The sequence below is a fragment of the Staurois parvus genome, unplaced genomic scaffold (assembly GCF_062004578.1).
Source record: "Staurois parvus isolate SC_StPar_1 unplaced genomic scaffold, SC_StPar_1.0 ptg001370l, whole genome shotgun sequence".
Classification (NCBI taxonomy): Eukaryota; Metazoa; Chordata; class Amphibia; order Anura; family Ranidae; genus Staurois; species Staurois parvus.
This window is the reverse complement of record NW_028319166.1, coordinates 454,996-475,620: the sequence shown is the minus strand read 5'-3', so window position 1 is coordinate 475,620 and position 20,625 is coordinate 454,996. Positions and strand designations below refer to the sequence as shown.

The window sequence follows — 20,625 nt, the reverse complement described above, 5'->3', positions numbered from 1 at the left end:
AACCATTCCCCTCTTCTACCTGGCCTGTCTGTCTGATACAGACAGTATCCTTGGACGACCACATTCCAGTCATGCCAGCTGTCAAACCCAGTTTCTGATATTCCCACAAAGTCAAAATCCTCCTCATGTATCAGAAGTTCTAGTTCTTCTATTTTATTAACCAGATTTCTAGCATTTGTGTACATGACTTTTAATTTTGTACAAACACATATTATTTTATCTTTCCTTGCTCTTAATTTATATAAAGATTTATCTAACCTACAAGCATTGATTTTATATACTTTAGTTTCACTATCATTTGGTTTGAGGCACCCTTCCCCCCAACTTTGCCCACATTGGTGCACTTTAACTCTTGTCAACAAGTTACACGGTATACCTCTCATGGACACCCCCCCCCCACATCCTAACTTCAAAGTTCCACCAACCTTCTGGCCAATGTCTCCTCTAACAGAGCTTAACCCTCCCCGTTTGGGTGCAGTCTAAATCCTGCATCCTCCAGTAACTTTGTCATTATACTGTATAAACAGGAATAGAAAAAATGGGACTTTGTGTATACCTCCAAAAGTATAATGCGAACAAACAGTAAAGATATAAAATATTAACACATTAACACTTTACTTAGTATATGACAAACATGATAGTTAAAAAGACTTAAAACCATATATGCATGTTAGCCATCCAAAGTAACTGTTCATGTGGCCATGAGATCATCTTGTAAAAGGTCGATGTGTTTCGTGGGAAACCATGCTTCATCAGGGCCTCGGATCTAAATATAAGAGTGCTGTAACAATATACATGAATAAATTGTCATTAGAAAGTTTTATACAGAGTCTTAAAAGTACATATCACATATCACAAAGTAAAAAGGCAATTCATCTTTATCATACCCATTTTGGATATAGAAGAGGATGGGAAATAAAAAAAATTGAAAAAGAAAAAAAAATGTTTTCCATAGTAGTACATTTGTATAAAATGACACTGATTATCAAAAACTTTAAAACCCTTTAAAAACAATTATAGAAAAGTGGCTGGTGATACAGTCTGCCAGGCCCATGGGGAGAAACCAAATCCAAAAGCACTCCACACCTAAAAGTCCAATACTTATATAATATATACTATATAATACTCTTCTATACAGAAAAAGAGAAAGGAAAAGAAAGAGGAAAGACATAAATAGGGGGAAAAAAACTCAACACTGGGAGAGAAAGGTAAAGAAAAAAGGAAACAAGGAGGGGGAAGGGAGGGAAGGGGGAGGAGGGAAGGAAGGGGAGGGTGCAATCGCAAGGGGACAGGAAAAGGAAAGGGAAAGAAAGGCTATCCATATAGTATGCCTATACGGTATGCCCTGGTGGAATTGTTGCGCTTGGTGTGCATTGCATTCTAGCCCTGGGTGACTGGGACCCATGAGTACCCGGTAAACAACATACCATTTGGTGATCACGGTCAATGTGACAGATTGCCCTATCAGTCCTTCTAATAACTCAGTCCCCTCCCACCAGCATCTGTCTATCTTTGCTTGTATACCTGCCCCAATCCTTTCTGGAGTAGTTGTTCCCTTAGCAGCTAAGGGAGGCACTCTGCTCCTGCAATGCCACTTCTGAGCTAATATCCCCAACATCAGGCATATTTATTGGTATATATCCACTCAGGACTAGCATCTCTAACACTTTTCCCTCTACACTGTCTTCTAACTGTAATCCAACTACCCATTTCTGGCACCTGCACCTCCATATCACCACCCTCCTCTAAACTTATCCTATGCAGCACCTGATGGGTAAGGTCCACACCTCTTTCCAGGTTGTTGATGCTTTGCAATGTTGCCAGCTGATTCTTTAGATCCGCAATCTGAGCTTCCAAACAACTTACATCTTGCAATGGTTGTTCAAGGAACGTATACTTGGAGCAGGATATGCACCAGGTCACATCACCACTTTTATAGCACATGTTACCCACTAAAATAATAGGGATAACACATTTTTTTTCTAATTGTATTTATTTGTTTTATTCTGAGCACTATTTGTTTGCTCTAAACTTCTCTAAATGCTCTCAGTATTCCTTAGTACTCAGAGTGCCCTCAGTACTCACAGTGTCTTCAGTACTCACAGTGTCTTCAGTACTCACAGTGTCCAGCAGTCTATCACAGCATCTCCCTACACAGTACTCTTAATGCAGCCCTACACTAAACACATGTCGCACTTGCATCCTAGCAGCCTGGTGATCCCAATTCCACTCACATCTTCCCTCATACTGCTTTAGTAGCTCCAATGGCCGCTCCAATTCTTGTTGCTCTTGCTTAGTTGTTCCATGACTCAGATGCTTCTGCCTTTCGCCTCTCAGCATTTAGATCCATATTAACTTTCATTGTTCTGTTAAATTAATTAAAAAGGTTTAGTTTATTTTAGAACAAACTGAAAAGAAATAAAACATGACGATGTTGATTCCAGTGGCCATTTTCTAATGTAAGATAGGGGATGTGAGACTGGAACCACATTTTTATATTTTGACAAGATGCATTTTTCATTAAAACCAATAGAAAAGCATCAAAATGAGTGCCAAACTGAGTTGAAGCATATACAGTATGTCACTGCACATAACAACACAGAGAAATGAAGGAGCGTGTGCATTAAAGATTGCTTTTTTAACCACTTGCTGCCCGGCCTATGGTCAAATGACAGCCAGGCAAAAACTTCATCCCTCCGGGAGGGCATCATATGACGTCCTTCCCGGATTGCGCTTTGCGCATGCTCTCAGTACCGCGCTGTGGCGAGATCTGTCTTTGGCCGTGTATCTCGAACACGACTGATAACAGATCTGTGTACCGACCCTGTTGCCAGTACCCTGTGACCTGCTGTGACCAATCACAGCAGGTCACATGACAGTTGTATACAATGGATGGCTTCCTTTCATGCCATCCATTGTATACAAGTGTGTCTAGCTGTGAATGGTCACAGTGATCACATGCATAGGCTGGGCCAATCACTACCCATCTGTGTCATGTGATTAGCCATGGCCAATCATAGCTATTCACAACAAAAAAAACCTGAATGAATTGAAAAGAAATTATTTGCTATAATCAATCAAATTGTGTAAAAAAAAAAAAAATACTAATCATTTTCCCAAAGTATTACAATGTTACTATGGCAACATTATACTACTTTGGTCATAGTGCAATATGAAAAAAAAATCTTAAAAAAAGAGAAAAAAATTAATAAAAAAATAATAAAAATAAAATTTAAAAATTAAAAAAAAAATTATAATTTTTTTTTTCGTACTGTCACCAGTCAGTGTCCATGACCATTGCCACACCAGTTATATGCTGATGCTGTACTGCACTGGTGACAGTATGTAAAAAAATTGTGAAAATAATTTTTTCCATTTCTTCATTTTCCGAAAAGGTATGACAAAAAAATTACAACTTAAAAAAACTCGCCATACCTTTTATGAAGTACGTCAGACTGTCTACTTTGCAAAAAGGGGTCATTTGGGGGATATCTGTACTGTTGTGACATTTTTGGGCCTCAAGAAATTAGATTGACTGTCAGTACTTCAGTATTGGTGAATTTTCAGATATATCCCATAGTTTGTGAACTCTATAACCTTCTTACAGACTAAATAATAAATACTGATTTGGATTATTTTCACCAAAGAAATGTAGTAGAATACATATTGGCCTAAATTTATGAAGATCAATTATTTATTTGCAAACTTTTATAACAGAAACAAAGAAAAATGTGTTTTTTTTCCAAATTTTTGGTCTTTTTTGTTAATTTAGCAAAAAATAAAAACCCCAGTGGTAATTAAATACCACCAAAAGAAAGCTCTAGTTGTGTGAACAAAATGATAACATTTTAGTTTGGTACAGTGCTGCATGACCGTGCAATTGTCATTCAAAATGTGAGATCGCTGAAACCTGAAAACTGGCAGAAAGGGGATAAAAGCGCCCGGTATTGAAGTGGTTAAAAAATAATTCACTTTTGCAACTCAGCACTGCTGCTATCCTGCAGCTACTTCTAGCCACTTCCTATCTGCATACATGCAAGACTGCATGCTTGCGTTGCCAAGAAACAAACAACCAAACAATAAAACCCCCCAGAAAATAACAATTTTAAAGTGATGATCAAATGCACAGTAAAATTAAAAAGCTACAAAAAAACACATCTTCTAAATAAAGATAAATAAAGGACTTTATAATTGTGTGTTAGAAATAGTCATATGGGTTAAAGTGTAGGTATAAATGAAGGTATCTGAAGGAAATATGATTTAATATTTTGTTTTCACATTAAATGGAAACTATAATGGTTTGGGTCAGAAGATAAATAATTATTTAAGTTTTCTTTTCATGTTTTTAGGCTATTATTTTTCTTTATTAATTTTGTCATTTTTTTCAATATTTAATACACTATAGAACACTTTATGGTATATTTATAAAGCACTGAATATGACATTCACCAAACATTCAGTGCAGTTGAAAAATCTTGGAACATGTGTTTTAAATTGCAGTAATTCATTCACTTGTGAGTGTAGTGAGTGTATGGTGATTGTCACATTCACTACTTCATAAATATGCTCCTATGAGTTGCCTTTGTCTTACCAGATCCTTATGCTGAACCATCACAAAAGTGATGAATTGCTGTAATTATTTATGTAGTTTTACGTGTTAATTGCAGTTTAAACTAATGATCTATATAAACAACAAATTGTGAAAAGATACAATTTAAAGATGTGAAAAAGGAGCAGAGAGTTCCAGCTACTGGCTAAAAATAAGCTAAAGATTCATATGCAATATTTCATATTTTTTATTTTCAGTCCTAACCATAATCATTAAAGTAAATTTGTACAAAGCCGTAAGATTAATTTGTTTTGGTTTGTTGAGTTTTCTGAAGCTTAATCTTTGATACTACACATTAGATGTTTTATCATTTGTCATAAAAAAAATTAAAAGCATATAACAAAGTCAAGGATTTTATTATACAGTTTGACAATAGTAAATAAATCCAAATACTTTTGAAAACTTTTAAAACACAATTTGTTATCAAAACCAGGTGCTTTGACATAATCAGATTTTTCAAATATTAAGTATTTAACAAGTACATTATACTTCATCAGTATTCAAACATACAAATTCTTTGTATAACATAACATTATGTTTGTAACAAATATGTTAAATAAACCATTCATTAAACAACATTATGAAAATAGCACAATGATCTTCCCAGTAGTATCAGGATACAAAATGCATGCCTACTCTGCCTTCCCTTAAAGAATGAGCTATGCAAACAAGCCAAAAACTTTGAAATGGAAATTACTGCTAACCATTAGACCCATTAATTCTTCTGTGGACACTATGTTGGCGGTATGTTTTGTACTTTTATTGCAGTTCAGAGAGAAAGGTGATCACACTTGGTGCAGGTGATACCATTCTCTAACACTTCTTTAAGTATCAGGCGCATAGAGTGAAAACACGTTTATGCTTTAAATGCCATCCCGGCTCACTGCCACTTCTCAGAGAATGCTTTTAGGTTTAAGTACAATGCTGCTTCCCTACATTAAATTACTTCCACATTTTATTGCACAACATTTTTTCTTTCCATCTTGGAAAGCAGGTGAAATAGGATTTTATCAATGAAAAGGTGTGGCATGTAAGTCCAAGAAGAAGTTAGCTATTAACCTGCCATGATATGTTTTAATTGTAGAACATCATTTTAAAGCTAGTGTGCAATGCCAGACTCTTTTTCCCCAAATGTCATTTATAGCATGTGTTAATTTGGCAGCTATAGGAATTGAGTAATGTTGTATTATAAGGGAACATTTCACTTTAACATGTTCAGTGTTTGTCTTGACACACTTTTTTTCTTACTTTTTTATCTGTTTATTTTGGTTCTTCGATTTTTATTCTGCACTTTATGAAACAGCCTTCTTTCGGTACTAAACCATGCAACTAACACATTACTTAATCTTACTGGCACATTGTAAAATTTTACACATGCGCTCATCCAGATAATTACACAATTAATTTTCACTTAGTACAGCTGAAACAGGGATAATGAAATTTCCACTGGTGTACTGTTACGTCCTAGGGGTCACAGGTCAGTTTCCTGTTTGGATAAGAGCAAGTTTAAAGAGGATTTCTGACAGTCTCCTTGCTTTAACCAAGCCTGAAAACATTGCAAAAGAATTTCAATTTGCAGCTCAGTTCAATGAAAGAAGCAGATGTTGGAAGTGTGCCGCTGACATTCTGGAAGTACACTGAGCACAGGTGTACTTAGCAGACACCCCCTCCCACATGCACACACACTCAAGTTATTGCAAGTATTAATCTGGCCTAATTAAAACTTTCCTCTGTTTACAGAACTGAAGAGGGTGCTATGTCTCACAAATTAAAAATCCTGTCATTACATAGGGGATTTGTAAGTACTAATCTGTAACACAGATCCAAATGTCTTATAATTGTCCTACCCAAAAAAAAAAAAGAAACAAAGGCTTTTCTGTATTTACAGAATGTATAAACCAATTTGTAACACGTATGTAGTTTGATTCAGATTTAGTAGTTTGAATACGAGGGAGTGATTTAATAAAGGGAGTTCTACTTTCTCTCAAAACCAAGAATTAAAGGAGAAATAAAATTCAAATTTACCCAGTTTACTGGGTTTGTTAAGGAATTTTAAAGTTCCTTTATTTAAAAATAAAGGAATTCTGAGATTGCCTATTGCAATGATTCTATCCCTGAATTCAGTTTTGAAGCTTAAGACTAGTACTTGCTTTTTAATGAATTTAGTGTTTGATTGCAGCTTCCTCATATGTATTTTGCATACATTGGTAAAGGGATTAAATGACTGTAATATCCCCATATAGGATTCCTTAAAAATTAAAGGAGTAGTTTGATGGTTAAAGATTGACCACAAGAGATGTTGGATTATCATGATTGGTTGTGTCAAGTCATAAACTATACAGCTGATTTACTAAAGAGAGTTGATTTACTAAAGGGGTAGACACTGATAAAGCAGGGCTCCACCCAATAGGGGAAGTTCCACTTTAAGCCTTTGTCCCCCACTCCCCATTAAGGATTGGCACCTTTGGGGAGCGGGTACCTGAATTTGACAGGTACCCACTCCCACGTCCGCTGCAATCGCCTAGGCAATTGGAAGGGGAAGTTGTCCTCCCCACTCTCTCCCCATAGTCTTCTGGGACATGTGACAGGTCCTAGAAGACTATGGGGTCATTCATAAAGCACAGCGCTTTTCACGCATGCACAGTGGGCACACGGCTGTGAAGCCAGGAGCTGTCACAGCTGGGTGCCCACACTGAAGATGCCGGGAGAGAAGGCGGACGGTGAAACCAGCCATGGTGAGGACACCGCTGGACCGTTTTAAGCTGCTTACTTTTATTTTTTTCTTTTCAGCTGGAACTCCACTTTAAGTTTGCAAAGTAAATATTCACTAATACGGTAACATCCTGTTCACCCAAATCATCAAGTCATTTGTAAAAGAAGTTCACCTTTTGGGAAAAAATAATAAATGCACATATTTTTTCCCTAAGCAGCCAAATAAGCATTGCACCCATGATCAGTGGATCATGGGTGCAATGCGAGATGCCTGCAGACAAGCCCTGCAGTTTTCAGCCGGGACCTGCATTTGAGCTGACTGTTTACAAGCTACAGAACTTGTGAATTAACTACAAAGCCACTCATCAGCGACCCCCCAGTCCATTCAGAACTGCAAGCCACCAGCTGCAAAGACTGACAGTACTTGTAGTTCAAGTTGTTCGCAGGAAACTGTGAATGAATGAAGTGGCATATGGGCGGAGCCCCAAATGGCCATGTTATTTTCAAATTGTGACATTGGGTGCTGGGAGAAGATTCCCGCACCCTGCAAAGGAGGGGGGGGGGGAGTGGGGGTGGTGTTCTGCTGGAACATTTTACATGTCACACCCTAAATACGAGTGGGACATGTAACATGTTCCAAAAGGTGAACTTATCCTTTAAGAAAAAAAGCATTTTTGAAAATTCCTTGGTTTAGCAATTTTTTTCCTTTAAGAAAAAAAGCATTTTTTAAAATTCCCTGGTTTGGCAATTCAAAAAGATTACAGCTTCTTTTCCTCACTAAGCTCAGTAAATATTCCACTGCACAAAGTGGGCAGTCTTTATTCCTTTAGGAAGTCAGCCCCAAAGAGTGATGAATGTTAACTTAGCAAAGTAAACATTCATTTAGCTTAGTGTAATTTTTTTTTTTTTGTTAATAAAAAACAATAATACATTTTAATTTGTGGGTTTCTTTTGCAAGCTGATAGTGTTAAATGCTGGGGAATTGTTATATATTGCATACAAAAAAATATGGAGCACTTGATATGTCTGTCACTTTTTTACTGTTATCTTTGTCCCCATTCCGTACATTTCCCTAACATTCTATGATCACACCAGAAGTGTAGAAAACCCTCTTTATCGAGTACACAGACAGGCAGAAAAACCTGTCACAGGTTGAAACCCTATTCCACTGTATTTACTGCAAAATATCGTACCACAGCCTTAGGTATGCAGTTATATTTATATGCCTTTTCCTAAAAGTATTGTATGTTGCAAATAAACTTATGCTAGTAAGTGCCCCAAACTAGGTAAGAATTTAATTTAGTGTGAAGATGAGCTGATCTTGTTTTAATTTACATTTTTTTTTTAAGTTGAACAATAATTGCAACTAATTTGTTGGATCAGAATCCCAGTTTGCACAAAGCTTACTGTACTTACCCATCATGTTCTTATTCTACAGATAACTTTATCTACATGGATTTTTTACTTGAAATGATTATTTCTGCATATTATTATGATTATACAGGATTTATATAGCGCAGGCAGATTATACAGTGCTTTACAACATAAGAGCAGAAAGTACGATTACAATACAATTTAGTACAGTAGAAATCAGAGTGCCCTGCTCGTTAGAGTTTACAATCTAAGATATATAGATTAGATACTTTCAAAACATATAAGAGAAAAATGTTTTCACCAAAAAGTAGGTATGGATTAAGGATTGAACTCATGGCTGAAATACAAGTACAAAACAAGTTTTCAAAGCAAAAATAAACACATATCTTACTGATATTACATAATAATACTTAGCACAACAATCACATATGTTCCCATACTATATTATGATATCATAGATGTTAGAATGTTATATAAGTTTGTAAACCTAAAGTTTTAAACATATTATTGTGGTTTTACTAGTAAGATTGATAAATGATTGTTTCTTGCTTACCAGGAAAAAAAATGTAAAATACAGGATGAGCTCTATGTTGTAGATGCAAAATTAAAACCCCAAATACAAAATATTTTAAATATTTTTGAGTGAAAAACCATACAAAAGACTTATTAATATACCGGTACTTGCATTATAGGGCTCTCAATCTTATTCAGCAGGAGAAGTAAGCATACAGGCTGTATTAAATATGTCAGAATGGTAATCCTTTTTCTTTTTTATTACTAATAATTTATGCCACTTTAATGTAGTTTAATAAGGCCGTAACATTTTAGTTGTGGTATGCCATAATACTTTTTATAAAGTCAGTTTACAGTCCGCTCTTTGTTCTGAAGTTCAAAGTGACAAACACATTGCACACAAGTCACCTAGAAGCTTACAGACTAGAGCCCAACCAGCTCAGAACATATTAGACTTTGCTCCAGATTTGTAATTGAGGGCTATGTTCCTGAACTATAGATACGCCAGACTTGATATTACTCAATTTAATAGGAGAAAAAGAAAGCAGCGAAACAACTCATTTGTATGTTATTACTTTTTTTCTTCCTATTTTTTTCAAACAAATTGAAAAGTGTTTGCAACACTCGTTTAAGTTCTACGTCCAACAATATCTTTAAGGCTTGTTACAATGCTGGCATTATACTGTCCCTTGTCAGCTTTCAATTACTTCATGCACCTAGCTGATCACCAACTTATTTCCTGGCTTAGGTAAATAGGGGTTTTTGGTGCACTTCCCAAAAGTCATTTCAGAGAAGATAAATTAAATAATGATTGCAATTTAATACAGTGATAGTGCTAAAATATTTCCTTCAAGTTTCAAGTTTGACCACAAGTTTCCAATAATACACTTATTTAGCTTGCTAGTTCAAACCTGAGCTTTTATTAAATTCTACAGCTGCAGTCAATATTTATGTATTCATCAACATGGTTGGACATTTTAAATATCATGGAGACTCGGGTGTGTTATAGGCACATAGAAGGAACACTTGCGTTTCATTTTAGGTGGGAAATTTCATTTGATGGTATAGCTCTGCTTAAAAAAACATGACATTAATGTTTAAAGTAATATAATTTCATGCCTCTTTTAGAAGAAACATAACACTCATACATGTGTGCATATATAAACTAACCATACAGGCACACACTCCCTGCTGTAGTGGTTATTATTTTATATATATATATATATATATATATATATATATATAAAATATACTGAGATCTGCACATACAGCCACTGTCTGGAGTCATATTTATATTGTAGAACAGGGGTCCCGAGGCCCAGATGTGGCCCTTTGCTACCCTTTGTCTGGCCCTATTCCTCTCACTGAGACCAACAATGGGGCAGTACTTCTTTCCATGAAACCAATGAATATTCTTCCCACTAATACCAATGTTGGGGCACTACTCCTACTGACCAACAACCCTGAGGACATGTTTATTCTCACTGATGCTATGGCCAGGACATTTTCTATCCTCACTGGCCCTAATTTGGCCCTCCTAAAGTCTGATGTTTTCAGTTGGACACTGCTCACCTTTCTCATTGCAAACATGACTCCTTGTTTGCAGACCTATGAGTGCCCACTCAATACTGCTCATGCACTATATAAGCTGCATCTATCCATAATTATGCTGGATGCAGTGCTACCCCCTTGAGGCCTGCTGGATTTTTGCTGGGTCTCCCTAAGCTCTGCACAGCCAAGCAGCACTCATTTTCCACATTCTCAAAGTCAGTAAAACAGTCCTTGAGCTTGGTTTTGTTGTCTTTATTAGGGGGTTAACAACTTGGATTGGGTCTAGGGATATATGGGGTGCCCAAGGAACTATAAAACTTGAGGACAACTTCTCAGCAAACGCTGTACACTGTGCAAACAGGCACCAGCCTGTAGGTAGGCCCCCCTCCCCAAGGCCCCCTCCCAGGTTCCAAACTCCAGCACCTTCCTTCAGTCCATCTTCCACCCAACTCCAACAACATCCCTGCTGCACAGGCCCTGCCACATTTAAGGTTTACTCTTAGCCAACATGCCCAACCTCCTGCCTGGGGATTGGCCAAGTTCCCTTAACCACTTCAAGTCCAGACACTTTCACCTCCTTCCTGTCCAGGCCAATTTTCAGCTTTCAGTGTTATCCCACTTTGAATGACAATTGCGTGGTCATGCAACACTGTACCCATATGAATTTTGTGGCATTTTTTTGAGACAGATAAAACTTTATTTTGGTGGTATTTATTCACCACTGGGATTTTTATTTTTTGCTATATAAATGAAAAATCCAAACATTTTGAAAAAAAAGCGTTTTTCTTATAAAATTTTGCAAATAAATAATCTTTCTTCATAAATCTCGGCCAAAATGTATTCATCTATATTTTAATAAAACAAAAATAACCCAAATTAGTTTATAACCAAAAATTATAATGTTTTTTACATTTTTATTTTGTTTTTTCATATTATTATTTATGGGTTTTTTTTCAACATACTGTCACCCTAGCAGCACAGTGTCACCATAGTGACACTGTACTACTTGTGGGGGGGGATGAAGATTTTCTTTTTCTTTTTTTACACTGATTGCTTTTACACCCATAAAGGTTGTAAAAGCAATCATTTCCCATTCTCTGTGGCTGCATTCTTTCAGCCATTGAGAAATACTGTGAGAGCTGTAATTGGTCACAGCTTGTCACATGGCACATGGCTGTTGTGAATAGCCTTGTACCATGTGACCTCTGTGATCATTTACAGATTTCACACGTAGTAAGCAATGATGTCAGGAAGTGACATCTTGTTTACTACTGTTCCTGTGATCACTGATTGGCCAAGCAGTGATCACATGAATCGGGACCTCACACAGAGGTCCCATACAGTGATCGGTGTTCCACTGTGCTCCCAGGGAGCGCGCACAGGCAGTGAATGTGGAGGCCGTGTATAAATGGCCACCTGCTCCTGCCCTGCTCCCGTCCGGCCGTTTATGTACATGGGCCAGACGGGAAGTGGTTAAACATGCAAATCTAGGCCTCCTCCCCTCCTCTACCCCTAATCTAGAAAGTTCCTCAAGTTTCTAGTAGGGTGGGAGGGCTCCAGAAGCCTTGACCTATACAGCCTCTGAGCCTGTCCTGTGGTAACCTCTCTACCTCACTCCCAGGCTGACTTATCCCAGGCTTCTAACAACCTCTGACTCAAAAAAATTCTATCTATCTAAACTAGAGAGTGCTACGTATATAGCCAATAAAATGGTAAAGTTGTGTAAAAAAACAAATATACAATGATTGATAATGTTGTTTTCAATCCACAATGCTGTCTGGGTGTCTGGGTGACTACAACAAAGACATTAAGTTGACTCCTTCAGCGATACAGAGACAGCTGGAACAGTTCCATGTGCTTTTAAAGCATTGGGTAATCTGGTGCTTTATAATTACACATTTAAACATCTAGAAATGTGTGTGTGTGTGTGTGTGTGTGTGTGTGTATATATATGTGTGTGTGTGTGTGTGTGTGTGTATTGCTCAGCATAAATTAGTATACCCCAACAGATTTGTCAAAAAAACTTTACTTTCTTTTCAAAGCAACATTTTCTATGAGACACCATACTACAAAATACTCCTACAAATGCAGGCCATTGATTGAAAACAAGATTTGCTAGGAAAGTATTTTTCCTAACAAATTTATTCAAGACCATGTTGCAAAAATGAATACACGCCAGTGAAAGTCTTAAGAACAAAGCAAAATTTTAGACAAAATCCTAATTAACAAGAATTCAACTACAGTTGAGTCTAATTATTAATTAAACAGGTATCCATCAGACAGTTGATTATAAAAGGGCATTACTTAACAAAGAAATCCCCTTCCGATTTCATGCCGTCAGCAATGGCACCACATGGAAGAGAAATGTCACAAGTCCTGGGAAAATTTATTTACACAAGAAGGGTGAGGGGTACAAGAAGATCAGCAAAGCTTTACTTATCAGTCAGAATACTGTAGCCGAAGTGATACAAAAATTTAACAAAAATGTACCTGCGTTTCGTTTTTGGTCTCGTGTGTTTGGCCTTCTTTTCACCTTGTTCCATCTCTCCATACGTCGGGATGCTCGGTATGCTTTGCTTCATTGCCCCATGCCGGGCCTCTTGGCTCACCAGCAGAAGTTGGTTTCCTATTTGTTTTTATCAGCCACTAGAACAATTGCTCAGGCCTGGAAGAATCAGTTTGTCCCTCTTCAGGGGGTGCGGGATCGTATGACCACTATGATGCTCAACGAACAGATGTTGAGTATCTGCAACAACTCCCAACATAATTTTTTTAAAATATGGGAGCCTTGGTTGAAATATGCCTTTTCCACGCTCCCCTGGCTAGTCTGGGGATGTAATGGCGTTCGGTATTGGCGTTCTTGGACCCCTGCTCTTTTTTTTTTGTTTTTTTCCTTCCTTTCTCTTTGTACTCCTTTCTTTCTATTCTCTGTTTGTTTTTGGTGAGACAGTGGATAGCTGCCTTTAGTTGTTACAGTTAGAGTTACATTAATGTTATTGTAACTTATGTGCCATTGATAGCCCCTGCGTGGGTGTACCTTTTGCCCTGTTGGCGTTAGAGCACTGTTTTTTCTATTTTGTATTTTTTTATCTGTGCAATTGATAGCACCTGCGTGGGCGTGTTTTCTTGCCTCTGTTTTATATAAAATTAATAAAGAACATTGAAATACAAAAATGTACCTGCAACCATCTCACAGAGACTTCTTCTGTTAAGAAGGGTTGAAGAAAATCACCATGCAAGTTCACTGCATTTAGCTAAAGTTCTGGGGTGATTGTTTCCCATGACACAATACAGCATACACTGCAGAGGAATGGCATGCATGTGTGTCGTCCATGAAGGAAGCCTCTCCTAAAGCCCATGAACAAAAAAAAACCCACCTAGAATTTTCCGGGATTCATGCTGAAAAAGAAGACTACTGGGACTCTGTACTCTGGAGTGGTGAGACCAAGATAAATGTTTTTGGAACTGATGGCTTCAAAACTGTATGGTGTTGCAAAGGTTAGGAGATCAAAGAAAAATGCATGGTTCCGACAGTGAAACATGGTGGTGGCAGTGTCCTTCTGTGAGGCTGCATGAGTGCTGCTGGTATCGGGGAGCTGCATTTCATTGATGGTATCATGAATTCATAGATGCACTGCTCTATATTGAAAGAGAAGATGCTACCATCACTCCGTGCCCTTGGTCATCATGCACGTTTCCAACATGACAATGATCCAAAACACACATCTAAGGCCACTGTTGCATTTCTGAAGAATAACAGGGTGAAAGTGATTCAGTGGCCAAGTATGTCTCCTGATCTGAACCCAATCAAACACCTATGGGGAATTCTGAAGAGACTAGATGAGCATCACTCTTCTTCCAACATCCAGGCTTTAAAAGAGGTTGTTCTTGAAGAATGGAAGAAGATAGATGTTGCAATATGTTGCCAACTTGTTCATTCCATGCCTAGAAGACTTGGTGCTGTCCGTACAAATCATGGAGGTCATACAAAATACTAGATGTAGTAGTTTTTGTTGTGGGGTGTATTCATTTTTGTATCAACTAATTTGAGTAAAACTGAAGATTTTGTAATCTAAGTGATATTATTAACCTTACTTTTATCTTGTTCATTGAGATATTTATTAAAATCTTACTTTTCAAAAGGGGTGTACTCATTTAGGCTGAGCACTGTATGTATATGCATATACACAGTATATATCACTTATACATGTCTAATTAAATCCAATACCAAGTATGCTGTATATACATGCCAGCTATTTTCCATGTGTGATTGTTAATCCCTTTTAAATCCAGCCACTTATCATTAAGCACTAAATGGATGACCTTGGTCATTCCAGACCTGGCTGGATCAGCTTGATATGTGTGGTCTATCCTGCTATCCCCCATGAGAATCACAAAAGAATTTTATCTTGCTCTTCCCAGTATCCCTAATTGTTTAAGCATTTATTTTCTACTGTATTTTACACAAAATATACTTTTGAGCATGTCTAATATTTAAATGCAACCAATAATACATAAATAGTTTTAGTTTCAGTGGTGTATTTTAACTTTTCCAATGTTGTATTACTAAATAGTACCGATGTTCCATGTTGAAAAAATATTGTTTACATTCCTGATTGTATGTGCTATCTTATTACCCAGTGAATCTCTAATCTGTTCAAAGTATAAAATATATCTTGGGACTTGATTGTATAATATTCAATAACGTAAACTTAAACTATGGATGGAGTTGTAAAGCAGAAATGTAAATTTGAATATGCCTATGTCACATACTTTGTAAAGGTTTACTGTAGCCATATGGCTGCCTATTCCCAATTAGTAATCAAAAATTGGAGTGGGTTACTCTTGTTACGTTGCAATCCTGTCTGTTGAAAATCTCATTAATGCTGGGCTCCTATGATTATACCAACGTAGAACATCCAAGAAAAAATTAGAATGATATCTCCAATTAGCAAAAAGTATTTTTTACTTCAAATATATCTGCATACAAAGATTAGCACAACTGCGCAGTTTCAAGCATAACATTGCTCTTTATCAAGCTACTATTCCTAATTAACCCTGATGATGACCAAATCCAGTGAGCTGGGGCTTCACATCTGTAACGTCACTTCCACCAGTTGGAGTGCAAAGCCACATTTAGGAAGTAACAAGCGTTCTGAGTTGTGTAGAGCAGTGATTTACAAGGTGCCTTTGTAACTGGCACCTTTATTGTAAGTGTGCTTTTTTTGTTGTGTGCTTTTATCTAATAAACATTATTACACTATTGTAGGTCTCTCTGGTGTTTGCTTTGTTTACTGGTGTAAGAAGTTGTATAACCAGAGGAGTCAGCGCAAAAAGGAGAAGAGGAGACCACCTGGAGCTACCACTGCAACAAAAGCATTTTTAAGACTTTCTTATTAAATTAAGGCGTTGCAAGTTCCGGGGACTGCATTTTGACAGTGGGAAGGTGTGGAGTAGCATGGAGTAAAATGGAAATGCACCATAATTTTGGAAACTTGTAGCAATTGGTGAATAGTTAGTTTGGCACTTGATTTATTGAATACATCATCAGAGTGGACTTCACTATATCTTTTTTTGCTGGACTTTAAATATTCTTTGTGCTGATCACTTGATGAGCACATTTAATAAAAGGTTTTGTGTGCACTTTTTTGTGCTAGAAAAATGTGATTTACATGGCACTGTGGTAAAATTTAAATGATGATTTAAGTAAACATATTGCTAATATAGACTTTATGGTAATATAGGAGTTTTTAGTCACTTTATAAGGATTTATTTTGAATAACTGCTGCCTCCCCTTTTTTCTTTATAATCACTTATGTGGTATGCCTGTTTTAGCTGAAGAGTTCTATTGTATGAAGCTACAGTAATATCTTACCTGCTTCCTGGCACATTGCTAAACTCATGGCCTTTCCTGTGCTGATAACACCTTCCAAAAACCTGCTCTGGTGGAATTCAGCCACCAGATTAACCACTTCAGCCTGCACAACATACCCATACATAGCCAGGTTGAAGTGGTTATACCAAAGTGATGCCTGCAGCTACAGGCATCACCCCAGTATCTTTTTTCAGGCGGAAATGCACTTTTATGCAAAAATTATTCTAGTGGCTAATTAGCCGCTGGATTGCTTTCACAGGTGGCAAAAGGGGTTCCTTCCTCCCACCACCTTCCCAGGCTCTCCCATCCCACCCCTGGGCCAGGACTGAAGCAGGTGGTTCTGCTAGCATACCATAGAGATGATCAAGGACAGGAATACCCCTGATCATCTCTATGGTATAAGAAACCAGAAGCTATGAGTATTTTGTCATTTCTGGTTTTCCTAGGATGTAAACAAGCTATTACTGGCCATTCCTGGCTTGGGAAAGCATCGGATCAAATTGATCCTGGAAGAGGAGAGAGGAGAAATCTGGGGTCTAATAGACCCCAGATCTCTCCATTAACCATTTGCCGTCCGCCTACTGTTTTTGAACGGCAGAACGGTGTCACTCTAGGGGCGGGTTGCCGTTCATAAACGGCACCCGCATCTTCTAGTTGTGCGCGCTCCCTCGGAGCGCACAGCACCGCGATCCGGTGCCCGCTGTGTCCTCCGGACACAGTGGAACACCGATCGTTGGACGGGACCTCTGTGTGAGGTCCCGATCATGTGATCACTGATTGGCCAATCAGTGATCATATACAGAGTAGTAAGCAAGATGTCACTTGTGACATCATTGCTTACTACGTGTGAAATCTGTGAATGATCACAGAGGTCACATGGTACAAGGCTATTCACAATAGCCTTGTACCATGTGACAAGCTGTGACCAATCACAGTTCACTCAGTAGTTCAGAGAGAAGGAGAAATGATTGCTTTTACAGCCTTTATGGGTGTAAAAGCAATCAGTGTAAAAAAAAAAATCTTCATCACACCCCACAAATAGTAGTGTCACCATGGTGACACTGTACTGCTAGGGTGACATTATATATAAAAAAAAAAAACATAAATAATAATATAAAAAAATTAAAAAAAATGTAAAAATTTTTTTTTTTAAATTATAATTTTTGGTTATAAACTAATTTGTGTTATTTTTTTTTTTACTAAAAAGATAACGGAATAAATGTTGGCCAAGATTTATGATGAAATATTATTTATTTGCAAAATTTTATAAGAAAAACACTTTTTTTCAAAATTTTTGGACTTTTTCATTTAAATAGCAAAAAATACCACTAAAACAAAGCTTTATCTGTCTCAAAAAAATGCTAAAAAATTAATATAGGTACAGTGTTGCATGACCGTGCAATTGTCATTCAAAGTGTGATAATGCTGAAAGCTGAAAATTGGCCTGGAGAAAGGGGGTGAAAGTGTCTGGACAGGAAGTGGTTAAGAGGACCTGTCATTGCTCCAGCTATCACAGAGGATGTTGTTCATCCCTTGTGATAGCAATAAAAGTGATTAAAAAAATTAGTTACAATGTAAAAAAAAATTCAAAGAAAATAAATAATTTAAAAAAAATATAAAGCGCCACCATCCCACCATACAACGGTCTTGCACACATACGCAAACAGTGATCGCACCACACGTCAGGTATCGACGTGAATGTCAGAGTAAGAGCAATAATACTAGTACCAGACCTCCTGTGTAACTTTAAACTTTTAAAGCGTTGCCTGTGGAGATTTTTCAGTAACATTTGTCACCATTCCACGAGCGTGTGCAATTTTAAAGCGTGATATTTTAGGTAACATCATCTTTTATATTTTACCAAACAATTGGGTATTATATTTTTTTGTGCATTACAATTAACTAAAGTGTATTTTTTTTTATTGCGTTTCAAAAACCTTTGTTTTACTGACATAAAAATTTGCAACACCCACCATTTTATTCTCTAGGGCCTCTGCTTAAAAAAAATGTTTGGGAATTCTAAGTAATTTTCCAACAAAAAATGTTGATCTTTACATGTACGAGAGAAGTGTCAAAATAGACTTGGGACTGAGGTGGTTAAATAAAGCTGGCATGAGGTCTGCCACCTCTCAGCCTGCCTGTACTTGAAGAGCATCCACAGTTTAGGAGCAGTGTGGCTCCTGTCCCCCAGGCATTGCAACTGCAAACCAGTGCGACAATGTTTTGCATGGTGCATAGTTTGACATGGTGCATAGACTATGGGCAGCTTGAGAGAGGACTAGTGGTTTTGAGTAGTGACCACCTGAGGTCACTGTCTGCATTTGCCCCAAGCACCGTCATGTTTGTCCAAATTGATATACTTTTTCTGTCCATGCTTGCTGGACTACCATATTGTACTGGAGTTTCGTAGGCATATAGGCCCTGACGCTGATAGTGAAGTCCAGTGAAACAAAAACATTACCAGTGTACATGTTGTTGGATGGCAAGCATAGTCTTCTGGGCAAGAAATGGCACTAAGGTGTACCCTCTTCTGTGGTACAGCATAAGTCAAAACCTAGTATGGGGTGCCAATAGATAAGGACCGGGTTAGGTGGGGATATTGCTAGATCTTGGGACAGGCACTGTAAGTGTATGTTTTTCAACCACCTCCCGCCCGCCATATAGTAATATGACGGGCGCAAGGTGGTTCTCTCGTTCTGGGAGGATGTCATATGGCGTCCTCCCATTCTCACTGCGCATGTGCGGCTCAGGGAGCACGCAGCGCGGCGATCGGCAGTGCGCTGTGTCCCTAGGACACAGAGGATCACCGATCACGGAAAGAGCCGAAGATGTCGGCTCGGTCATGTGATCAGCTGTGTCCAATCACAGCTGATCACATGTAAACAGGGAAATGTCGGTTATCAGCATTTCTCTCCTCTCGAGCTGTCACGCTGACAGCTCGAGAGGAGAGGAGAGACGGTAATCGGCTTTCCACAGAAGGGACATGTGCACTGATCATCAGGGCACTGATGGTCAGTGTGTCCTGATGATCAGTGTAGCCCCAGCAGTGCCACCTGTCAGTGTCCATCAATGCCTTATGTCAGTGCTCATCAGTGCCTCATGCCAGTGCCCATCAGTGCCACATCAGTGCCACATATTAGTGCCTACCAGTCCACATCAATGCCACATATCAGTGCCCATCTGAGCTGCCTTTCAGTGTCACCCATCAGTGCCAGTCAGTGCCACCTATCAATGCCAATCAGTGCCACCTATCAGTGCCACCTATCAGTGCCGCCTAACAGTGCCAGTCAGTGCCGCCTAACAGTGCCAGTCAGTGCCGCCTATCAGTGCCAGATAGTGCCACCTATCAGTGCTGTCTTTCAGTGCCCATCAGTGATGCCTGCCAATGCCCATCAGTGCCACCTACCAGTGCCTCCTCATCAGTGCCCATCAGTGCCACCTATCAGTGTCCATCAGTGCATCCTATCAGTGCCCATCAGCGCAGCCTCATTAGCGCACATCAGTGAAGGAGAAAAATCACTTATTTACAAAATTTTATAACAAAAACTAAGAAAAAACATTTTTTTTTCAAAATTTTCAGTGGTTTTTGGTTTGTTTAAGAAAAAATAAAAAACCCAGAGGTGATTAAATACCACCAAAATAAAGCTCTATCTGTCACAAAAAAATGATAAAAATTTCATATGGGTACAGTATTGTTTGACCACGCAATTGTCATTCAAAATGTGACAGCGCTGAAAGCTGGAAATTGGCCTGGGCAGGAAGGGGGTATAAGTGCCCTGTGGGCTAGTGGTTAAAGAATCAGCAGCTACAGTATTTGTAACTGCTGACTTTTACATTTTTGTTTACTTGGTGAAGATCCCCTTCAAATACAGTTTTTAACTTAATTTTTTCAAAAAGTACACTTTTTTATAACTTTTAGATCTGTTGTGGCTGGCTGCTACTCCCACTAGTCAATTTATGCCTATTGTGGCTAGTAAAAAACATAATCAGA

At 38.1% G+C, this 20,625-nt stretch overlaps 1 long non-coding RNA gene across 1 annotated transcript in view; it reads right to left on the bottom strand.

Annotated features, from left to right (window-relative positions):
* Nucleotides 1-598: 598 nt before the first annotated feature.
* LOC149436364 (uncharacterized) overlaps nt 599-20,625 on the bottom strand; it is a 283,376-nt gene continuing 263,349 nt past the window's right edge. The window contains exons 2-3 of the long non-coding RNA XR_016308300.1: nt 2,235-2,366; nt 599-781 (exon numbers count right to left, since the gene is read on the bottom strand). This is a non-coding gene — a long non-coding RNA (uncharacterized LOC149436364). The remainder of the gene's footprint in view (nt 782-2,234; nt 2,367-20,625) is intronic.